A 6,593-nucleotide genomic window follows, 5' to 3' on the forward strand; every position below is an offset into this window, starting at 1 on the left:
GGATAGCCAGCGTCTGTGAACTGCTGTCTTACATATTTTGTCTGTTTTTTTTCTTAAAATTTTTTAACGCTTATTCATTTTTGAGAGAGAGAGAGAGAGAGTGTGAGCAGGGGAGGGGCAGAGAGAGAGAGGGAGACACAGAATCCGAGGCCGGCGCCAGGCTCCGAGCTGTCGGCACAGAGCCTGACGCGGGGCTCGAACCCACGAACTGTGAGATCATGACCTGAGCCGAAGTCGGACACTTAACCGACTGAGCCACCCAGGTGCCCCTATATTTTGTCTGTTTTTAAGTTGCTTCTGGGGGTGCCTGGGTAGCTCAGTCAGTTAAGCGACCGACTCTTGATTTTGGCTTAGGTCATGATCTAACAGTTGGTGAGTTCCAGCCGTGAGTTGGGTTCTGCACTGACAGCACGGAGCCTGCTTGGGATTCTCTGTCTCCCCCTGCCCCTCTCCCGCTCACCCATGCTCTCTCTCTCTCTCTCTCTCGAAGGAAATAAATAAACTTAAAAAAATTGTAAGTTACTTCTGGTGGGGGTGTGAATCTGGTCCCTGTCACTCCTCCTTGGCCCAAAGTGAGTCTTCGCCTTCTCCTAGTGACCCCGACAACAGTAGCTCAAACCTCCACCTGTGGACTGCTGGCACTCTCCTCCCATGATCCTTTCCTGGGGACATTGCTGGCTGTCCTCAGGGCGTGCTGGTGTTGTTGCAGATATACTCTGGTGGCCTCTGACATGCCCTCATTTGTAGCTAGGTCTTTGCTGGACTCCCCGTGTCCACCTGACGCTGGATCCTCGTGGGGGCCGGGGCGTCCCACCTGCCCAGGGGCGGGGCGTGTGGTTCTCTGTCACAGCCCAGCGACAGCAGGTGCAGCACCTTCCGCGCGCACACAACCCCCCTGCTCCCGGGGGAGCATGGAGGGTCTGTCTCTAGGAGTGACGATTCTGGTGTCTAAGTGGCAGAGCTGGCTCAGCCCCTCCAGAGGGACCTCTCTGGGGACCTTCTCCCCTGCCCTGAGCCTCATCCACCAGCCTTCCCTTACCTGCAGGCAGAACGTCATTCAGATCCCCCTCAGGCCTGAATGGTGTCTTGGAAAGACGTGCTGACGGCCAAGGACACAGCCCATGGCCAAGGCAACGTTTGGTCGTACATCTTACTAAGTCAGGCTTATTTAGTCTGTAGTCTTTCCTGTTTTGTAATACATACATTATAAGGATTTAATTTTCCTTTGGAGCCACTTTAGCTCAGACGATGAGCGGTGATATATCGTACTCAGTTGCTTTCCTTGTAATTTCCTTTGGGATTTTTCTCCGCAATTATTCAGAAGTATATTTTTACTTTTATCTACATGTCTAAATTAAACACATTTTTTTAAAAAAATGAAATTTAAACACGCATGCCATTTAAAAACTCAAATAGTAATTATGAAGCTTGTTAAGAAACACAGGAGCCTCCTGCCCAAGTTAGCTCACACTGTGTTCACTGTGATCATACTGTGATATTTTCTGGTTCAGCTTTTTAATTAAAAAAAAAATAATTACCTCGTTTAAAAAATTTGCATAGTTTTCTATGTCATTGTGAGTAACTCCATGCTCTTTGATGTTTAAACCTTTGAAGTTTAAATCTTTTCTAAGTGTGTTCAAATACATTACATAATCTATTTTCTTCTTTCCTTTCTTCCCTCCCTCTCTCCCTTCCTTCCCTTATTTTTATTTGAGAAAGAGAGAGAGAGAGAGAGAGAGAGAGAGAGAGAGAGAGAGAGAGGAGAGCACTCGCAAGTGCGTGTGTGCGAGCAGGGGAGCCGGGAGAGGCAGAGGGAGAGAGAGAATCTTAACATTCAGCACAGAGCCCCGACGAGGGGCCGGATCTCACAACCCCCGGAGCATGACCTGAGCCCAAATTAAGAGTTGGACACTCAACCGACTGAACCACCCAGGCGCCCCTTCCTTCCTTTCTCCAGAAGGCCTCCCTGTCCAGTGTCCTGGGGGTCCGGCCCCCTTAGGACTCCGCGGACACTGAAAACTTCACTCCCCACTTCCCCTCTTTTTTCTTCTCCCCTCTTGTCTCTTTACTTCCTGCGAGATTTTCTTGACTCTGTTTTTCAATCCTTCTTTTGAATTTTATTGCTGTTATCATATTTTTATCTTCCAAGTGCTTTCCTCATTGTTCTCTGGTTTGCGTCTGTACTTAAGTTCAAGGGGCTCAGTGCTTTCTCTTCTTCCGCGGAGGGCCCCCACAGCCATGCCCCGGTGGGGGTGCACCTGTTCTCTGCATCGTCAGGGGCGCTGGGGCCCCAGGGTCTGGAGGGAGTGGCTCCCTCGCCCCCGCCCCCTCTTTATTCACTCAGCTCATGAAGCTTTCATTCTCTATGTGGTGCACCAGTGCCGTGCACTCTTTTTAAATTTTTAATTTGAATCCAAGTTAGTTAACATACAGTGTAGTATTGGTTTCAGTAGGATTTAGTGATTCATCACTTACGTATGACACCCAGGGCTCATCCCAACAAGCGCCCTCCTCAATGCCCATCCCCCACCCACCTCCCTCCATCAACCCTGTTTTTCCTCTGTATTTAAGAGTCTCCTGTGGTTTGCCTCCCTCTCTCTTTTTATCTTATTTTTCCTTCCCTCCCCCTGTGTCCATCTGTTTTTGTTTCTGAAATTCCACCTATGAGTGAAATCATATGATACTCGTTTTTCTTTTTGCATAACACCCCCCAGTTCCATCCACGCTGTTGCGAACGGCAAGATTTCATTCTTTTTGATTGCCGAGTAATACTCCATTGTATGTATATACATCTTCTTTATCCGTTCATCCATCGATGGACATTTGGGCTCTTCCCATACTTTGGCTATTGTCGATAGGGCTGCTGTAAACATTGGGGTGCGTGTGCCCCTTTGAATCAGCATTCTTATATCCTTTGCATAAATACCTAGTAGTGCACTCTTGCGTAAGCTGTGTTACACACACACACACACACACACATGCGCGTGCTGAGTTCATATTCACGAGGCTGCCTTCAGGCCCAACACTGGTACCTGTGGCTCCAGAGCTGCCCTGGACTCCGCCCCTGGCCCGGAGAGCTGGGGGATGGGGGCTCTGTATGGGCTCCTCGGGAAGCAGCGAGGCAGATTCTGGCACGGCAGCGCTGAGGGGCTCCCAAGGCTTTCCAGGCTGTACCCTCAGGCAAGCCCCCTGGGGACCCAGTCGGACTCCTGCCCCCTCCCCCGCCACCATGTGTCCCTGTGTCCGTCACTGCCTGTCCTCAAGCTAGAGGCTGAGCTCAGGCTTCCGGGGGGTGGAGGGAGAGGGAGCAAGAACAGGAGGGGAGAAGGAAGTCAGTGGCATGGGGTGGGGTGGGAGGGACACAGGAGGTCCATGAAGGGGATGCTGGTGAGGCCACAGGGCTGGCAGGGCCTCTTGCTGCACCCCTCACCTTCAGGGTCCTAGGGCAAGCCCCCGTCTCTTCTTAGGCTTCAGTTTCCCTATCTGCGTAAGAACCTTCCGTTTGTTCCTCGTGTTGTTTCGAAATTTCAAAACAGGTGGTCTCCAAAATACTTTTCCTTCACCCAGAGACTGTGGCCGAGGTGCGCCATCTGCTGGCCGTATGTGGCAGTGCCCCCGTTCCAGATGTGGTTGGGAAAACGGAAGACTGTCTCCCTGGAGTCCTGCCTCTTCTCTGACCGCTGGGAACCAGGGAGTCCGGGAGGAGGGCGTCTGCCTCTGCCACCTGTCAACCTTCCCGACTGGCTGCCTATCTTCCTTAAACATTCACCGACACCCATGAATGCTTGGCCTGAGCTGGGCTCTGGGCACCCAGAGAGGAATCCACTTTCCGCTCTGGAGGGGCACAGGCACGTGCCAGGTGCAGCGGACATACGAGGACTGGGGGACTCGTCCTGCCTGGGGCTGGGACTTTCCTGGGAGAGGTGGCACCTGAGTTTGACCTGAAGGTGGAGTTGGCCAGCTCTGAGGGAGAAGTCCAGGCAAAGAGGACAGGAGACCAGCAGGGCTTGAGTCCTGGGGGCATGCGAGTAGGAGATCCAGACCGGGCATCCCGCAGGCTGGCTGGCCGACTGCCACTTTGGGCTCAGATTTCTACCAGAGGCCAGGAGCCCTGGCAGGCTGGGCACGAGGGTCAGAGCTGGGAAGCATTCTGATCAGGAATTGCTTACATTTGGGCCAGAGCAGAGATCCAGGCTGGGGGCCGGGAGGGCTGGAGAGATAAGCGCCCCTCTGCGATGGGAATTCACAAAGGAATCGGCAACAAAGAGCACGCCTGGGATTCACCCATGCCTTTATTTCTTCAACAAATGTCAGGGGGTATCTCCTCTGTGCCACGGACTAGGGAAGCAGCTGATATTCTAATGGGGATGATGGACAATAAGCAGACAAAGAAGAAACTTTTATACTCATTCACGGTAGGTGCTACGGAGGAACATGAAGGCCAGGGGCATCTGGGAAATGTTGGGAGGGGCTGGAGTTCTAGCTTTGGTGGGCAGGGAAGGCCTTGCTAAGGTGACCTACTAGAAGACACCTGAGGAGGGAGAGAGAGAGCCCTGTGGGCATCTGGGGAACAGCACCCCTTCAAGAGGGAACATCAGAAGCCGTCACCCCAAGGTGGGTGGGCCCAGTGTTTAGGAACAGCCAGTCAGGAAGGTTTAGGGCCCACTGTTGAGGAAGCCCGTGGGGCTGGAGCAGAGCCAGGAGGTTGGGGAGGCCTTGCGGGGCACAGGGGTCACCGGGGCTCACAGGGAAAGAGATGGGGAGCAGAGGTTTTGAGCGGAGAGTGGGTGTGGTCTCACCCACCGCCTTAAAGGCTCCCCAGGATGCTGTGCCCAGAGCCGACTGAAGGGGGAGGCCCTGGTCGCAGAACCTCCGTTAGGGGCTACTGCAGTGAATACGATGTTGGCAGAGATGGGGCTTGGGCAGCGCAGGCCGTGGAGGGTAGTTTTTGACTCTGGACAAACTGTGGAGGTAGTGGGGACAGAAGGTCTGGTGGATAGGACGGGTGCCGACGAGACCAAGCAGGGGTCAAGGCTGACTCCCGGTTGACTGAACTGAGTGAGTGAGGGAGCAAATGAATAACGGAAAACCCAGCACTCCCGCACTCCCCCTCACCCCCCCCCCCCCCTGCTTCCTGGAGCCCATCCCAACCGCCTGGAAGAAAGGGCCGACGGGTGGGCCCTTGAGCAGCACCGCCCCTCTGCTGGCGCTGGCCGAGGTGCTGAAGCCACAGCGCCTGCTGTGGTTTGAGCGCTCCCGGCCTGGGTCCCTCTGGGCTCCTCCTGGCGTGGGGTGCCAGGCAGGGGTGGGCAGACAGCAGAAGGGTCAGTGGGGCTGGCACAGTGAGGGTCCCCGTTCTACAGGGAGCCGGCCGGACTGCCAGTCCCCCTCTCTACTTGAACAAACTCTGATCCCACAGTGCCCTGAGGGATCACCCTGTGGGGGTGACGGTCTTTGGCCAGGTGAGGGCCCCCTCCATCCCGCAGCTCCACAACTGCACTCCTGAGGCCACTGAGGCCAGGCCCTGGGGGCAAAGGGGGCGAAGAGGCAGCAGGACATAGGGGTTCTTGATCATAGGGGCACAGACTCTCCAACCAGACTGCCTGGGACGAATTCTGGCCTGTTTTCTCATCTTCAAAATCGTGATCACAAGAACACTCCTATATTGTCAAGTGGGTAAAAGGGAGTCTGGTCCACAGTAGATGCTAGGGTTTGCTAGCTGCCTTCCTGCCAGCACTCAGGTGCCCCTGTAGGACGGCTGGTGCGAAGGCGGCCTTCTTCTCCCGGCCCGAAGGCTGCCCTCAGAGCCGAGGAGTGGGGAGACCACAGCCTCACCAGGAGCCTCCCTCATGGACACGGCTGGGCTGTCATCCCCGGCTGCTCTCCTGAGGCATCCTTCCCCCACTATAGACACCAGCCCAGCCTCTGCAGGGGTGCCGAGGGGAGTCTGCTGAGCTGACCAGGCGTGCGGAAGCATAGGAGGGTCTCAAGGCCCCGTTCAGATGCAGGGGGAAGGTTCTTTCTCTCTCCACTCTTGGAGGGAGTGAGGGTCTGTCCCATGCTGAGGTGGTCCTAGTGCGTGGGCCTCGGATCATTTGACTGCAGGCACTCTGACACTTTCTTATCTCCTTAGCAGATATTAACAGCCAGGGTTAAAACCACGCAAAGGGATATAAAGTGGAAGTGAAAGCCTCTCCCTGGCTCCACCCTCTCCTCTTCCCAGAGGCAAAGGCTGTTACCAGTCTCTGTGTGTCTCCGAGGAAGGGTCCAAGGCTTTATGGGCAGAAATCTCTAGAAAGACAAACCTGACCGTGCCATACACGTGTCGGGGGCATCTTTTTCCAAGAAGTCCCAGGTTTCACCTGCGTCCACTATCATGGAGGACCCGTGTTAGAATTCATTGTCCACTTCTCTACTGGTCCAGCTTTCCACCAGCACAGAGAGGGCTGCTGCGTGCTCGTTCTCGGGGGTGCACCGTGGAGGGGGGCGTGGGGGTGCCTTCCCAGCTCTCCAGTTGCTGGCTAAAAGGACTGGCCCCTTCTTTTAAAGGCTGGCTTGGGGTGGTGGAGCTGGAGGCCAGCCACAGGGCGTTG

The sequence above is a fragment of the Acinonyx jubatus genome, chromosome B3 (genome assembly GCF_027475565.1).
Source record: "Acinonyx jubatus isolate Ajub_Pintada_27869175 chromosome B3, VMU_Ajub_asm_v1.0, whole genome shotgun sequence".
Lineage (NCBI taxonomy): Eukaryota > Metazoa > Chordata > Mammalia > Carnivora > Felidae > Acinonyx > Acinonyx jubatus.